Consider the following 17,969-nt stretch of genomic DNA (forward strand, 5'->3'; position numbering starts at 1 on the left):
CACATTGCAATCTGCACTGTCTGAAAGACCCCGAGGTATACATATTAGGAATAACTACAGATAAGGAAGTGGTTTCCTTAGCAACAGCAACTCTGTGTGAAAGCTCTCAGAATAGATCCTTGTCTTCCTCCTCCTTATTTATGCCTTGCTTAGTGTGTGGATTAGTGTCTGCTGTACAATTAAGCCTTTAGATCTGTTCTCAAAACATTTACAGAACCAATACACCAAAAAAAGCAGCAGCAGTTTTGCATCTAAGCCCCTTAGTAATCATTTCAATGAATTTTAAAAAATTCACAAAAACATTTACATTTCTACCACTTTCTGAGACAAACTATTTGTGAATTATTTAATATTTAGATTATAAAACTAGCCTTTTCCACAAACTTCATTCCAGAGTTCAGTTTAGTTTCTATACATTTCTACCTATTGCAGACTTAATAGATACTATTGAACTGTAAGTTTTCATTTCATTTTATCTAAATACATATAAGGGTCAGATAATGATTTACTAGACTAGTGGATGGTCTACTGTACCATAGATCTCTGTTAGCAGCTATTAAACTGGCTCATGGGTCTTACAATTTGTAACCCCTTTCTCATTGACTGACTCTAAGACCTCTAAGGATGCCTCAGCTAGGGAAAGTACACATGCTATTAGGTCAGCGACTAGCTATATTGCAGTTTACATCTTTAATAAAATAACAGGCAATATAATACACTCACGGACTAGTACTGTTTTAAGCTACATCTATGCTGGTGACTGGACAGGGGTGCATGAACGCATTGTGCCAGACCCCTGCTACTGTAGACATCTAAGCTCCAGAAGCATGGTTTTCAAGGTGTGTAGGGGGCAAGAATGCTAGCATGCCTGAGGGGTGTGAGTGTGAACATGCCTTGGGCTGTGGCACAGCCCCATACTTGTGCCAGTTTGTAACATCAATGGTGCTAAGGAGAGTATACTGGGTCTTGAATTCAGTCGTCTTCTATCCCCACTACTACAATGCACTGACCCTTTCCTGCCAGACCCTTACAAAAGTCTATAAATATCCATGTGCCCCCATTCTCAACAGAAAGGCTGGTCGAGGCAGACATTCATGGACTCCAACCCAGTGCCAGGATGGATAAAGCAGCAAAAGGCTCTGGTATTAGAAGGCAAAAGATTTCAGCAGTTGCTCCAGGAGGGGCCCTGTAACATGCCCCTTCTTCCAGGAGCTGGACTGGATGCTCTCCAAGGCTCCTAGTATGAAGATTGAGGTGATTCATGATCCCCCTCCTCAACCCACCAGCCTCATCATCTGAAAGGATACCAATGAGGGCCAGGATGAGGAGGCAGTGGGGACTGCAGAGAAGACCCCCGAGGAAGAAGAGCAAGTTATCCTGCACCTCTATATAGAATCATAGAAAACTAGGGTTGGAAGAGACCTCGGAAGGTCATCTTGTCCAACCCCCTGCTCAAAGCAGGACCAACGCCAACTAAATCATCCCAGCAAGGGCTTTGTCAAGTCGGGCCTTAAAAACCTCTAAGGATGGAGATTCCACCACCTCCCTAAGTAACCCATTCCAGTGCTTCACCACCCTCCTAGTGAAATAGTTTTTCTTAATATCCAATTTAGACCTCCCCCGCTGCAACTTGAGATCATTGCTCCCTTGTTCTGTCATCTGCCACCACTGAGATCAGTCTACCTCCAACCTCTTGGGAACCCCGCCCTTCAGGTAGTTGAAGGCTGCTATCAAATCCCCCCTCACACTTCTCTTCTGCAGACTAAATTAGCCCAGTTCCCTCAGGATCTTCTCATAAGTCATGTGCCCCAGGCCCCAATCATTTTTGTTGCCCACTGCTGGAATCTCTCCAATTTGTCCACATCCTTTCTGTACTGGGGGGCTCAAAACTGAACACAATATTCCAGATGTGGTTGTTAGGATATATTTCAGAGTAACAGCCGTGTTAGTCTGTATTCGTAAAAAGAAAAGGAGTACTTGTGGCACCTTAGAGACTAACCAGTTTATTTGAGCATGAGCTTTCGTGAGCTACAGCTCACTTCATCGGATGCATAGCATATCGTGGAAACTGCAGAAGACATTATATACACACAGAGACCATGAAACAAAACTTCCTCCCACCCCACTCTCCTGCTGGTAACAGCTTATCTATAAGCTAAGCTTATCTATAAGATAATAAGATATAAGATATAAGCTTATCTATAAGATAAGCTGTTACCAGCAGGAGAGTGGGGTGGGAGGAAGTTTTGTTTCATGGTCTCTGTGTGTATATAATGTCTTCTGCAGTTTCCATGATATGCTATGCATCCGATGAAGTGAGCTGTAGCTCACGAAAGCTCATGCTCAAATAAACTGGTTAGTCTCTAAGGTGCCACAAGTACTCCTTTTCTTGTTAGGATATAGATACTCAGGCCTGTCTGTAAAGGCAAAACTCTAAGAATTTAGGTATATTCTTATCACTTAGCTAGTTCTAGAGGTATAAAAGAGAGAATCAAAATCACTGTCTGATTGTATAAGGTCTTTTCTCACTGTGACAGACTGAAGCCCTGTTCTTAGGCTAAGATCTTTGGCTAAGCAGCAGAGGCAACCATAAGCTGGGAAGCAAACGGTCACATCTTTACATTCCAAACTAGTCTCATTGACATTCCAAACTAGTCTCATTGACATTGCTATTGGGCTGTTAGGAATACAATCCTGTCCTGATAATGCTTATCGCCTCCAGAGAAAGGGAAGTGTCTAGAAAATGTAAAAGGAAACTTAGTTTGATAGCATCCTGTCTGGCAAGAACTCACTTATCAATAGCTGGGATGGGAAATCCACATTTCTGTGTTGTTCTATCATTGTAGTCCCCATTTCCCATTGTTTGTCTGTATAATCTCTGTCTGGTTCTGTGATTGTTTCTGTCTGCTGTATAAATAATTTTGCTGGGTGTAAACTAATTAAGGTGGTGGGATATAATTGGTTAAATAATCATGTTACAATATGTTAGGATTGGTTAGTTAAATTTCAGTAAAATGATTGGTTAAGGTATAGCTAAGCAGAACTCAAGTTTTACTACATAGTCTGCAGTCAATCAGTAAGTAAGGGCGGGGGGAAATGGGAACAGGAAATGGGGGTGGGGAAATTGGAATCATGTTTTGCTAAGGGGGGAGAATGGGAACAGGGACACAGGTAAGGCTCTGTGGTGTCATAGCTGGGAAGGGGGACACTAAGGAAGGAAATTAAAATTATGCTTGCTGGAAGTTCACTCCAATAAACATTGAATTATTTGCACCTTTGGACTTTGGGTATTGTTGCTTTCTGTTCATGCGAGAAGGAGCAGGGAAGGAAGCGGGTGAAGGAATAAGCCTCTAACAGTGGTCTCACCAGTTCCGAATAGAGAGGACTAATCACTTCCCTCAATCTGCTGGCAATGCTCATACTAATGCAGCCCAATATGCCGTTAGCCTTCTTGGCAAAAAGGGCACACTGTTGACTCATATCCAGCTTCTCATCCACTTTAATCCCCAGGTCCTTTTCTGGATGGAGGAGCAAGCTCCATAAGTCCTTTCTGATGAGCCAGAGGAGAACCCAAAGACTCAGCACCCCAAATAGTTCTCAACCAAGACAACTGTAAATTCAATATTTTATTGAAACACCAAAAACCACTATAAATCTTTGAACAGAAGCTAGAAAACAGAATATTAGCAAACTATCACATTGTCACATTGCCCCTGGATTTGTGAGTTTGTTGGACAACAAGATGACAGTGAGGGAACTGTTGGAAAGGTTCACTTGGGGGACAGGATATTTCTAAAAGAATAATGGTTCCAGACAGGATATTTCTACAGGAATAATGGTTCCATGAAGTTACAGCTGTTTTATGCTCCTTTCAAGATCACAAACTTTTACTGCAGTAACTCTCTTTCTCTGTCCCCAAAAGTGAGCCACACAGAAGGTGGGGATGGTTCTGGTTAGTATCAGGGCCGGTTACATACAGGAAGAAAGGGAACCTTTGCTTCTCCAAGGAACATGACAGCAGTACTCTGTCACAGTACACATATTTTCAAGCATTCCTGGTCCCCGGTGTCTGGGGTCTCCCTGCTTGGAGCCATGCCACACAAATTTGCAGAAAGGGGGTGGAGGCTAATCTGCTCTGGCAGCTGCACAAACACAATTCAAAGTCCCTTTGCAGAAGGGAGGCAAGTGGCCTGTGATCTTTGGACTGTTTATGGAATGGAATGGATATGGAATTGCTGTGTGACAATTTCCCCATTCCTTTCTCTGCTCTTCGCTGGATGAAGGGGCCAGATTTCCTGGTGCTGCAGGGCCTGACTTGGGGACAGGTGGTCATTTGAAGTGGTTTGCTTCTCTCCCTCCATGCAGGCTCCAACTGCTAGCTTAGAATATAATATATTTCCATTTGGATTGCCTCCCAGTCCTGTAAGCATATGTCCACAAATTTCTAGTGCAGCTGAAATTCCAGCTGGTTCTTAATGTTCAAAGACAGTGCAAATGTGCTTGGTCCACTTTCATAACTCACCAACCCCCTCCATTCAGTGATATGAAAGCATCACAAATGTCTGTTTGGCATAGATAGCTGGACCCCCACCACAAGACTGGAAAGCCACCTTCCTTTGCCAGTCTGATACTTTCAAAACTGCTACATTCTCCAGCTGATGGCCAGGCTGAAAGGGCAATATTAGGAACCATTAATGTTGCTCCTAAACTAAATGCCTGCCTAGCTAGCCCAATCACACACTTAAAGAGATTAAGTTTTTTAAAAAACTATTATTTCAGGCTGCCTACCATTGCACCTTTCTTGCAGGCTGCAAAAGTTGTCTGAGACTTTCACATTCCTGAAATGCTGAAAAGTATCAATATTGTGGCCTTTAATAGCAAAGTAATGTTATGTGGGGGGAGGGGTTCTTGCACACTTTGAAAGGAAAGGGAAATACAATGCTGTTCTTGTGACTAACTTGGCAGGACCTTTGGCTGAGGAAGGAGAACCCATTCCACCTGGGAGCCAGGAGCAGCAGCCCATGGGCAGAAGGAGTAGATGAAGGAAGACCCTTGAAGACCTGATCATTGGCATTGGTAGAAGGCGCCTGCAGCAGTTTGACTTTATGAGGGAAAGGAAAGAATGAGCAGGAGGAATGTTTTCTCCAGAGGCAGTCGTCATAATGAGCCACATGCCCCCCCCCCCAACCTCCACCCCAATCCCCAGTGATGGAGAGGGGAGGCTGCAGGACTCCAGGCACCACACCTCATACTGGCCCACAAAACCCCTCCCAGACAGAGTTCTAGTACTATGCAGGAGAGGAACGATGAGCCTGAGACTGTGCCTGAAGGCCAGGATGTGTCCGGCCCCCAAACCCTGCACAGGAGCCCCCCCCAACTCAGTTTGTCCCCCCATACCACTTTCTGTAGTGTTTCCATCCTTGTCTGGGGTGGGGATGATCAAGGCCAAGGGTACAGGGTCATAGGCATTAGAGCTTTGATGTTCTTTGGGGAGTCTGATCTGTTCTGCTTTCCTTCACTATTGCTTTTTTAAAAGTTCAGAGTTACATTATATTTCCTAGTTTCAATACATGCTATTTTTGTTGGCCCTTCATTTGGGCTATGATAAAAGGGTTCTATTTTTAGGCCCGCACTTCAGCTTTAGGCCCCACTAATTGGTGCCATGAGTCACATAACCCACTGGAGTAGAAAACTGAAGTCCCCTCTGTCCCTCTCAATCCCACCCTCCAGCTCTCCCTCCGGCAAAGTATATGTGAATATAATATAGTAAGCCAGAGACAAGTGAGCGTGCAGTATGCGTTGAAATAACAGATAGCTTTATTAACTGGGGAAGAGAGAGAAAGGGATGGATAAATCTCACTATGGCTTTGATAACATGAAAAACAAGTTTAAATTGCTGTGCCACCACATACTGAACAGCACTAAAGTGACCCCCCTCAGCTCCCACCCCCACAAACCATGACTGCTTCATACCATTGGATTACTCACAATTAACAGTCGGTAAGTGCCCTTATCCCTGCAAACAAACACAATCACCAGAAACGAATTGCAAAAAATCCCTCACAAGCCCTTCATCAACTGTTCTTCTTGCCTGATCTATTGATTGCATATTGATTATGTTATTGATTTAGTTTCCCCTATTTCTGCTCTGTAATTTGGTTGGTTCTTCTCCCAAGATTAGGCCCAATATTATCAGAATTATTGCTTTGGGCACCCCGTGGGGCACGGCAGATAATAACACTCACACTCACACTTAGGGAAGACCTTCTTCAAGTCTTCAAGTTCAACTTCAACTATTTGTAAAAGTTTTATTACTACAATGATTAGTCCGATAAGTAAAACAATCCAAACAAGTAAAGTCAGATAATATAACAATATAAGTATGACCCACACCATTACACACACACACACACACACACACACTCACTAAACTTGGAGAGAGCTGTAAGGGTTGAGACAGATCCTGGTCAGACTCTGGCATGCCAGTGAAGAACTCCAAAGGCTTTACCTAAGTCCAGATGTTTTATAGGTCTCAATGTCCGTCATGCATATGAATGGACAGCTCCTCCTTCATTCGCCAATCTTAATGCCCTCACTCTCATAAGGTTGAGATGTCCCTATCCTATAGGTTAGTATATTAATTAGGTTAAACTCATTAACATATACATCAGTTGGATTACTATGGTTACCTATGGTTAGGCATCTGCTAATATCCCCTCCAAAAATTACACTAAACTTCTACAAACTGCCTTCTTGCTGTTATCTGTCAGCAGTTTCCAGCACTTGTGATTATTACACAATGATAAAAAAAGTCTTATGCCAACTTGTGATTTAAGGTAATTAATGGTTTGCGTACTTATGCTAACCTATTAAGAACTTATACTTAAGCTAACTGCTTAAGCTATTCTTATAGGTCTAGGTCTACAGGTCTTTTGCATCCCTGCAATCAGTTCTTTACCCCCTTATCTTCTAATCACTATATATTTCTATATTATATAATTACTGCAGGACTACATTCTCAAGGTCCGATAAGCATTGAGTAATCCCCCTTAAACTATCAGAGGGGTAGCCGTGTTAGTCTGTATCCACAAAAACAACGAGGAGTCCGATGGCACCTTAACGACTAACAGATTTATTTTGGCATAAGCTTTCATGGGTAAAAAACCCACTTCTTCAGATGCATGTTTTTACCCATGAAAGCTTATGCCAAAATAAATCTGTTAGTCTTTAAGGTGCCCCCTTAAACTGTGGTCTGGTTAACAGTTGTGAACATTAAACAAAAAACCAAAAGAACAATAAGTGAAATTTCGCTGAGCAGGCACCCTTCACAGAACAATCATGAACCAAAACATGTCAGACCTGCAGAGGTGCTCTGCCCCAATTGTCCATAATGAGTCATTACTTAAATGACCAGTCAATGACATTCAACGGGATGGGAACTAAACTTTGCTTTGAAACAACTGAGTGTTCCCTCTTGTGTTCCCTCATGTCTTCCCTCATGTTCCCTCTTGTGTTTTTACAGCAGATCAACAGGATGCAAGGCTTTGTTTGTCACCACCTGCACATCCACTGTTCCAAAATGTAAGCACAAATTGCATCCCAGTATCCGTGATCCAGAATCAGTATCAATGTTCACCGGTTCAGGCTGTCTGTAAAGTTTTTGCAAGCTAGTCCTGTTCTGTGCTCACTCTATCCCAAAGTCTCACCTTTAGTCTCAGAAACGTTATGAAAGCACACAGCACACCACAATAACGTGGATGGCATTGGCCACATTGGCAACCAACTTTCAAGGATCACCAACAAACCTTCAGATGTCCCAAGGCACGCTCCACAATCATCCTGAACTAATTACTTTGATATTGATTTTCTGTTTTTCAGGATTGTTGATGTTGTGGTAGAGTTTCATTAGCAAAGGTAGGAGGAGGTATGCCGGGTCCCCCAGAATAACTGTGGGCATGGAGACATCGTACAGAACCACGCCATTTCTGCAGAATAAACTCCTTTCCTCTCCCTTCAAGTACAGTCCTGATCGCCTCAGTAACCTGGCACCATGAACCTTTTCTGTCTGTCCAACATTAATGTTCATGACCCTACCTTTGTGATTCCACTAAGCCTTGTGGAACAAGTGAATAGTAACCTCTGTGACTTGTGTTAAGAATGAAGCCAGAGCATCTGACATGGCAGGTTTACCATTGGGCAGCTGCAGAAACATGTAAAAGGGGTTGTCCAAAAGAATCCCTCTGCTGAATACTACTCAGAGAGGGAAAAGTAAAGGGGCTTAACAGTATAGATGACATGCAAAGAATGGCCCAGGTTAGACAGGGATGGTGGAGCCTTGTTCAGGCTATAAGCAATGGCTGGAAAGATCCAGCTCTTCAAAAAGCAAGCTCCACCTGAGTAAGAGAAACACATGTCAATATAAAGTGATAGAAAACTGTGGATCAACACAGCCCATCCTCCCACCTTACAGCAGTTGTATCCAAATATATATAGTTTTTTCCTAAATAAGTATACATTGTTGACTTAAACTATTCTGCTGAATGGTGATCCTCAGCCAGTGATTCAAATTTAATATGGCTTTTCAGCAGTATCACAATTTGAGCAATACATAAAGAAAGAACAAACAAATGGGGGCATAAATGGTAAATATAGTGGTGCCTGTTAAGGGAATGGAGATAATCTTGTTAAAGAAAAAAAATATTGCTTTGGTGGTTTGATTCTGTAATTCTTGCTGGGAGAAATGAAAATAAGTTCTCACTCTGTTAAACATTGGAACAACTTCCCAAGGGTTGTGGTAGATTCTCCATCACTGGGAATTTAAAAGTCAAGATTGGACATTTTGTGTTAGGATGTCAAACTAAATGATCACAGTGGTCCCTTCTGGCCTTATAATCTATGAAAGACCAATGATTCAATCTCAATATTTGTATAGATTTAGATAAACTAAGGCTCAGGATAGAAAATAGTTCATACAAGTATAGTACATGTACAATGTATTGCAGAAGTTGTATTTGAGATGAGTTAAGATTCTTTTCACATTTATTTTAATTACAGAAAAATAGATGAGCAGCAAGCTCATAAGAACGTCCATACGTGGGTCAGACTAATGGTCCAGCTATCCCAGTATCCTGTCTTCTGACAGCGGCCAATACCAGGTGCTTCACAGGGAATGAACAGAACAGGTCATCATCAAGTGATCCATCCCCTGCTGCCCATTCCCACCTGCTGGCAAACAGAAGCAAGTGACTCTTCAGAGCATGATTTTGCATCCCTGCCCATCCTGGCTAATAGCCATTGATGGACCTATCCTCCATGAAATTATTTACTTCTTTTTTTAACCCTGTTATAGTCTTGGCCTTCATCACATCCTCTGGAAAGGAGTTCCATAGGTTGACTGTGTGAAAAAATACTTCATTTTGTTTGTTTTAAAGCTGCTTCCTATTAATTTCATTGGATGACCCTTAGTTCTTGTGTTATGAAAAGGAGTAAACAAAACTTTCTTATTTACTTTTTCCATACCCGTCACGATTTTATAGACCTCTATTATATCGCCCCTTAGTCATCTCTTTTCCAAAATGAGACGTTCCAGTCTTATTAATCTCACCTCATATGGAAGCTGTTCCATACCCCAATCATTTTCCGTGTCCTTTTCTGTATCTTTTCCAATTCTAATATATCTTTTTGAGATGGGGTGACCAGATCTGCACACAGTATTCAAGATGTGGGCATGCCATGGATTTATATAGAGGCAATATGATATTTTCTGTTTTATTATCTATCCTTTTCCTAATGATTCCCAACTTTCTGGTAGCTTTTTTGACTGCCGCTGCACATTAAATGGATGTTTTCAGAGAACTATCCACAATGACTCCAAGCTCTCTTTTTTGAGTGGTAACAGCAGTTTAGATCCCATCATTTATATGTATAGTTGGGATTATGTTTTCCAGTGTGCATTACTTAGCATTTATCAAACACTGAATTTCATCTGCCATTTTGTTGCCCAGTTTCCCAGTTTTGTTAGATCTCTTTGTTATATTTTGCAGTCTGCTGTGGACTTAACTATATTGAGTAGTTTTATAGCATCTGCAAATTTTGCCATCTCACTCTTTACCCCCTTTTCCAGATCATTTATGAATATGTTTAGCAGTGCCAGTACAGACCCCTGAAAGACACCACTATTTACCTTTCCCCATTCTGAAAACTGACCATGTATTCTTACCCTTTGTTTCCTACCTTTTAACCAGTTACCAATCCATGAGAGGACTTTCCATCTTATCCTATGACAGCTTTGCTTAAGAGCCTTTGGTGAGGGACCTTGTCAAAGGCTTTCTGAAAATCTTGTTGACCCCTTCAGAAAATTCTGGTATATGGTGAGGCATGATTTCCCTTTACAAAAGCCATGTTGCCACTTCCCCAACAAAACATGTTCATCTGTGTTTCTGATAATTCCGTTCTTTACTGTAGTTTCAATCAATTTGTCTGGTACTGAAGTTCATTCCCCTAGTATTGAAGTTAGGTACTGAAGCTCAAGGACAACCAAACAGTGCAAGTGATTTTTTTAGTCACATCTCTCTGAGCAAGTCATTTTTTAGAATCTAATTAAGCATTTCACCATTAAGAATCCAGTCCTGCAAGCACAGTACTGAATACCCTCAACTCCCATTAACTTCAGTGGGAATTGAGGGCACTCAGAACTATGCTTAGCAATGAGACTTCAGTGGGTACTGACTTCACTGAGAGTTGAGGGTGCCCTGCATGTTGCAGGATGGGGTCTTAGTACTGTCCTTACTTATCTTTTATACTAGTCTGTCTATACAGTCCTCTGTTAGAAAACTTGTTGAATGACAACTAAATAATGTGAACTGCTACACTCCTGCCAATCTCATTGTCACTTCTTTATAGTCTTGTTATTCACTTCCTACCTTGTAAATTGTCCCTGTCCTTAACCAGGTTATGCCTACCCAACTGTTGCCCCAGTTTCTCCCTCGTATATTCAATCTAAAATCTTCCCCAGTATTGAGGTTAGATTTATAGATCTGTCATGCCTTATTTATCCCAGGATCCTTTTTAAAGTGTCGCTGTCAGATTAGATTTTTTTTCCAGTTCCAACGATAGGTATCTCTCCAGATGCAAGTGAGGAGTTCAGAGAAAAATAAGCAAACTTTCTATGCTTTATTTCATCTTCCATATATTCAAGAATTTTAGGAATATGCTCCATCATTGGAGATTTTTAAGAGCAGGTTAGGCAAACACCTGTCAAGGATGGTCCATATAATATGTAGTCCTGCCATGCAAGGGACTGGACCAGATGACCTCTCAAGGTCCCTTCCAGTCCTATTATTCTATGCTGAAGCCTTCTCTAGTTTCATTTGGCTTTTTTATTTTATTTTTAACCAGTACTGGTATCACCTTCAGTTCCATAATTTTTTCATTTTGCCCCTGAGAAACATCTTATTTATTTTATGAGTCTCTCACGCTCCCTGGCGAACAGCAAAAAAGAAATCAGTTAGGTTCCTATAATATCAAAACCATCTGTGAGTCAGTTGCCCTCATGATCCTGCATAGAACTTGGATCATCTCTCACTGACTTCTTGCTGTCAGCAAGTTGAAATGTTTCATAACTTATTAATGTTGTTTTCATTTCTGCTTTCTCTATAACAACAATTTAATTGGTCTAATTCTTGGGGCTGGGAGAGTTGTTCTTGGCCCAGGATTTGAGGTGGGGCATACACCATCTACACATACAGAAAAACACACGTACACACACGCGCTCCTGTGGTCCTACTATGATAGCTGGGGAATGCTGAAGCAGATCAGAAGACAATGCAAAAAGGTTACTATTAATATAAATTTGAAATACACTGAACACCCAATATTCAATATTTAAAACCCATTTATGAGATCAGTGTAATTTGCTTTGAGTAAATGTTTCAGAACATCGATATTTAACTTCTAAACACAATACTGAAATGCTAACTTTAATACCTAATTGTTATAGATTCAATCTCTGCAGTAGTTTTTCAAATATGGGCATCACAGATCACACGACTATTAATTTTGTCTTTTTATTTCTCTGTAGACAGATTCTGGCAACGAAAAAATCAGGTGGAGTCAAAAGTGCCAGCAAGTCCGCCTCATCAGCACACCTGCTCTTTAATTTGGGGATAGAATTTCTTAAATCATGCAGTCTGAATTCAGTTAGTTCTGATTAACTTCCTGAAACACTTCCTTTCAAACACAGTAGAACCCCATTTATCCGATCCTCTATTATCCATATTAATATTAATCTCCATATTAATCGAACACCCAGCGCACTCAGGGCCAGAAGCGGGTGATCTCTCCTGTGGTGACTAGGTGATACCGCAGCCTAAAAACGTCCAATTCTCAGGATTATCGGAGTTTGTGATTATCTGATCTGGTCCTGGTCCCAATTAGATGGTATAAACGGGGTTCTGCTGTACCTTGAATGACACTTAAATATTCCTCTCCATTGGGTGCCTGTATTTATAGAATCTTGATGTTTTCAACTTAGCTTTGTCTGTGGAGGACTTCAGCTGAGCACACTCTTTCTCTCTTATTTCTGAAGAAGTAAAGGTTTCATGGTCCTATTGTGATAGGTACTGTACTAACACAAAAAGAAATGGTTGTTTACTTGGAGAGATAATCGTCTAAGACAACAAGTGACATACAAAGAGTCAAGGGGAGGGATACAAGTAAAAGATGACTTTATGTTTATTTTTGAAAAAGTTTGTTTCTCAGTTTCTACATCTCAAAATAATGACTGCAATAACCACTGCCAGCACCTAGTTTCTATTACTGAGTGTGAAATGGACTGATGCCACCTTTTGCCTCAGAAAGAGTGTCATGAGGAATCATGACACTTATTTATTATCTGGCATGCAACATTTTAAGCAATTTGTTCATTTTAGAACCTCCTCTTAAATTTGTACCAGGCCAAAACAGCAAATGTCTGTTCTTGTGCTTTTATTTTTCTAGTCTTGGATCTCAAATGAGTGATCCTTGTCATTTAATATCTTAGTTGTAGTAGAACAACAAGATTTTACCTTTAAAGATCAGGCCATCCATAACTATTTGCAGAAGGAACAATGCCCCAACCTCTGTTACATGTGGCAGACACAAATGCTTCTCTGTTGGTCAACCAGTAATGAATGTTTCAAGCAATGTGAAACATAACGGCTTGTTCTGCCAGTTTCTTGGTTGAAAAAGTCAAACCTGAACATGATTAAATTAACTTGCACCTCAAATAATTATTTCACATTGTTGTGCTTTGCAAGCAAGGATATATTTAAGGTATCACATTATTGGTCTATATTTATCTATTATCAAATTTCTATCCCCCATGAAGGTTCTCGTATAATGATCAGATCACCCCTTAACCTTTTCTTTATTAAGCTAAAGAGATTGAGCTCCTTGAATCTTTTATCTTGAATCATGTTTTCCAATCCTTTAATCATTCTCGTGGCTTTAGTAAAATCAATCAAAATATAACTTGTAGCTGGTTAAATATTCTAATATTGAAACTAATTTATTATACAATGTCTGAACCACAACCTTAGAGCCAATTATAAAACTTCCTTTTAAGATTCAGTTTCTCATGTAGTGGCCAACACTTTTTTCCTCCCAACACAGATGTTATAATACAGACTTTAACAGAACTATCTTGGTAAACAGAAGTTTGACAACTCTTATCCAACAGAAATTAAAGTTTACAACCTCAAGCTTCCTAGGACTTAAATATGGAATGCCAAACACACTTTGACTAATTTTATGAAACAATAATTATCTCTCAAGTGCCTTCCCCATGTAAACTTTATGAGTGCTCACACATTCATATGAACCCACAACCACACTTTCATTTCCACACTCTAGAAAAAATAAGCTGGGATATCACCCATGTACTAAAATCAAAAGATAAAAAGAAAAGAAAAGATTATACTTAAGGTAACAGGGGGATTGCAAACCTTTCAGTTTTGCAATCTTCTGGAACCTTGTGGAGAAGGAGCTGGAATTGCGGTAAAGGACCCAGATGGTGATCTGTTGACAGAGTGCTTCTTCCTAGCAGGTCTCTTTCAGGTGCAGAGAGATCCAAGTCAACAGCTAGAGAGGCCTAGTTGTTGATGTCATGGCTTTCTCTCCCCAGGGTGACTAGTCTTGGAGATTCTGGAACATTGGTCTTCTCACTGGTGGCCTGTTTACCTCAAAGGTAAACTTCTTGCCCTTACTCTTGATTCATATGGTTTACAAACTTTCCTTACTCTGCCTCTAAAGCCTTTAGAAAAATTAAGAAAGAAAAATTATTAACCTTGGGGTTATGCAGCTTAGTGGTAATGTTTTCCAATCTAAAATGTCTTTAATCATTGATTCTTGCAGTGAAACTGGGATTTTTCATGGAGCATGTACATAATGACCCCACTCAAAAAGAAAGGGAATTTAAACTGGTGCTCTTATTTAGCGATATATGTGACAATTTATTTATGAGGCCAAAGCTGCTTTCTGATGTGACATGGGATACTGTCAAAACGACATGGCAATCCTGTAGTGCTCGGTAACCAATGTCATTTCATTTGGATCAGAGGATAAGAGGATGAGTGTAATAGAGTCCTCTGAGGGCCAGGGGACCTACTGGGTAGTGCATCCAACTTCCAGTCTGGCCACCCAGAGGAAAGAGCTTTCACTCTAGTTCCTAACCTTTGTATGCAGTTTTGTTTCACCTCAGGGTTTTCAATGTCCTTGCCCTCTCCTTTCTAGAGGGGAAGTTTGGTAGAAATGAGGCTTATGCTCCCTCCCCCTCCCCCCGCAACAAGAGCAGTTCGTAGGGGAGCCTGGGCCCTCCCATTCCAGCAAGGTCCGACCCAGGGTCCTACAAGAGCCAATAATGTCTAACACCCTGCATTGCCTTCGGAGTTGCCTCCCTCGGTCACTTCCTACTCTCCATCTCCCCCCATGGCTCCAAGTCCAATCTAAGGTAGCAAAAGAAAAGAAAAATCCAACTAAACCTTCATCCCCAACTGGGCTCAGCAGGCGGTCTTCTCTCTTACATGGAGACTTCTTCAGCACCCTGGTTCAGGAACCATCAGGCTATGTCTGTCTTTCTCCCTAGCCTCCCTCTTGTGAGATGACTGGGGGTATGTCTACAAGTTATACCACTTTTATTAAAGCACTGGAATTAAACTGCTGTTGTGTGTGCACACTGTGCTCCTTGTGATGGTGGAGCGCATCCACATTAGGAGCTCTTGCAATGGCAAAGACAGCAGTGCATTGTGGTAGCTACCCTACTGTGCAACTGGCCAAAGGGTGCTTTGGGAAGGGTTTGCAATGCCTCATGGGGCAGGCACAGCATCACATGATGCAGGTTTCCCAATCCCATTGTTCCATGGGCATCCTACTACATTGCCAGATGCTTTTCAACTGAAGCGTGGGGGAGAGCAGAGTGTGTGACAGGAAGTGTGTGTGTATGGATGGGAGGAGAGAGAGACAGAGTGGGGACAGACCTGACAGTTTTGGGGACAGAGAGTGTGTCAGCATGCTGTCTTGTAAGTTCAGACAGCAGCAGGATGCAACCAGTCCTGAGGCAGGGGGCGGGGGAAACCCCAACATCGGCCCCATCCCTCCCTCCCTGGGCTCTTTGCATAGCAATCTCTCTCTCTTTCTCTCTCTCTCACACACACACACACATACATGCCTTCCTCTGTGATCAACAGCATGAGCACTGCATAATAATGGTTTACTTTGTGTCCTGGAGCAGATCAGCATAGCACGCAATGGCTGTCAGAAATGGAGCTCTGAAAGGGGAGAGGCACATGCCTTCAGGGCAGCCAGCTGAGTTCAAAACAATGAGCAGAGCAGCCACTTGAGGGATTATGGGACACTTCTGGAGGCCAATTACAGTGCTGAAAGCAACTGATGTGTTTACACTGGCAATGCTGCACAGGAGCATCTGCGCTGTAAGCCTTACGACTCTTGTCGAGGTGTTTTTTTTTCAATGCTGCAACTGAGGAGTTTCTGCGCACAAAATGGCTTGGCAGTATGTGCACCTTGGGAGTTACACTGCAGAAAGCTGCTTTAACGCGCAGTAACTTGCCAATGTAGACCAAGCCTTTTAAGTTTCCCCTCCAGCTGGAGCATGCTCTGCTAGTCTGGAGGGGCGGGGCTTCCCAGGCCCAATATTGTTCTTGACCCTCTTTGGGCCCTGTGTGGGGGTTGTACCTCATCACAGTTGAACAACTATTGAACAAAAGGAAGAAAGAACTAGTGCCGTATCATTTTTTCTCATTATGTCTTACATGAAGTAACTGGTGTAAATAATCGAGACAGTCCTAAAACCTATAATTTTCTTCTTGTACACTGAGATCTGTTAATGAAAAACAATTATTTTTTGCCGTGGATTTTTTTTTAAACACACTAAATAAATCTGTATAGATTTCTTTACAGGAAATAAACATTCCATATATCAAAAAATATGATCAAATCACAACAAAAGACCATTTCTCAGTTAAGGTCAGATGGGAAATTCTTACTGTTAGTCCCTTAGGTCCCAGTGCTGCAATAAACTCCATGTGGGCAGATGCCTTATTGCAGGACTGGAACCTAAATCTGGAGCCTAAATCTGAATGCTTCATGACCAGGCTTCTTAATCAGTTTTTTAAAATCAGTCTAGTCTTTGTAATGTCTTCCTCTTATACAGCTATATTTCTGTAATAGTTGTATGGGCCCATATTATCTTAGCCCCCTTATATCCTCAATTGTATTTAAAATTGAGAGGTAGAAAAGTACAATTGTCACCATTTTATAGCTGAGGACTGAAACTGAGACTTAAGCCACTTGCCCACACAGAAGGCCTGTGGCAAAACAAGGAATTGAACCCCGATAAGAGCCTAACCATACTTCCTTTTTCAGAATCCAAAACCAGAACTCCATCAGCCAAATATGAGACTTTTCAGGGCACAAGGCAACATCATACATGCATTTTCTTTTCTTTTTTCTTTTGGTCCCTGGTTTTGTTTTGGAAAATTGCATATCTAATTTGAATTTTAATTTTTGTCAGTAAAGTTCTGCACTTCCAGAAATAGGTGCAATTGAAACAAGGACATAAAATCTAGTCACATAATTTGGTTGTTGTATGTATTTAGACATATACACTGTGCCTATCTTAATGTTACTACTGTATCTTTACTGTTATCATAAATGATTTCATTCTGATAATTATGTATCAATTCCATGGACAGCTTTTAGCACATAAGTACAATTATTATCAGAGTGAAAACATACTGAATACATAAACCGAAAGTGAACAAACTCTTTTGTAATAAACCTTTGATTTCATATATATAATAAAGGTAATATAATGCTTATAATGGCTTGTGAGTTTCACACATTTACGTATTGTTAGTGAAAATGCTGGATCATTTGAACAGGAGAAATCCAGCATTTAAATAATAACCTTCCAAAATGTAATTAATTTTACCATAAATGTAAGACTTTGAATTATACAAGAACAAAATGACAGGTTGTTCTCAAAGATGGAAAGCAAATAGTAAGTGCTTAAAATGTTGATTAATGTCTTTAAATATTCCTGGCGTTTTAAATGACTTCTTCCTGAAAATGAAAAGCAATCAATTAAAAAAAGTAAAGTGAAATAATGGTCCTATTCTAATGCACTTTATATAATAACTTCACTGTGACATTCTGAGTCCTGCATGGGTCATCTGTTAATGTGTGGCTGACAGGAAGCAAGGCCTGATGGCATAAACACAAGTCTCTGAGTCAGGAGATATGGATTGTATGTCTGGCTCTGCCACAGGCTTCCTTTGTGAGAAACCCCTTCAAACTTGGCTGACTTAAATATTGATGCCCAGGTCCTTATTTAGACACAATAATAAGTGACCTGATTTTTCAGAAGTTTTGAGCAACCAGATATCATTAAATAAATTTGTTAGTCTCTAAGGTGC

The sequence above is a fragment of the Chelonia mydas genome, chromosome 3 (genome assembly GCF_015237465.2).
Source record: "Chelonia mydas isolate rCheMyd1 chromosome 3, rCheMyd1.pri.v2, whole genome shotgun sequence".
Lineage (NCBI taxonomy): Eukaryota > Metazoa > Chordata > Testudines > Cheloniidae > Chelonia > Chelonia mydas.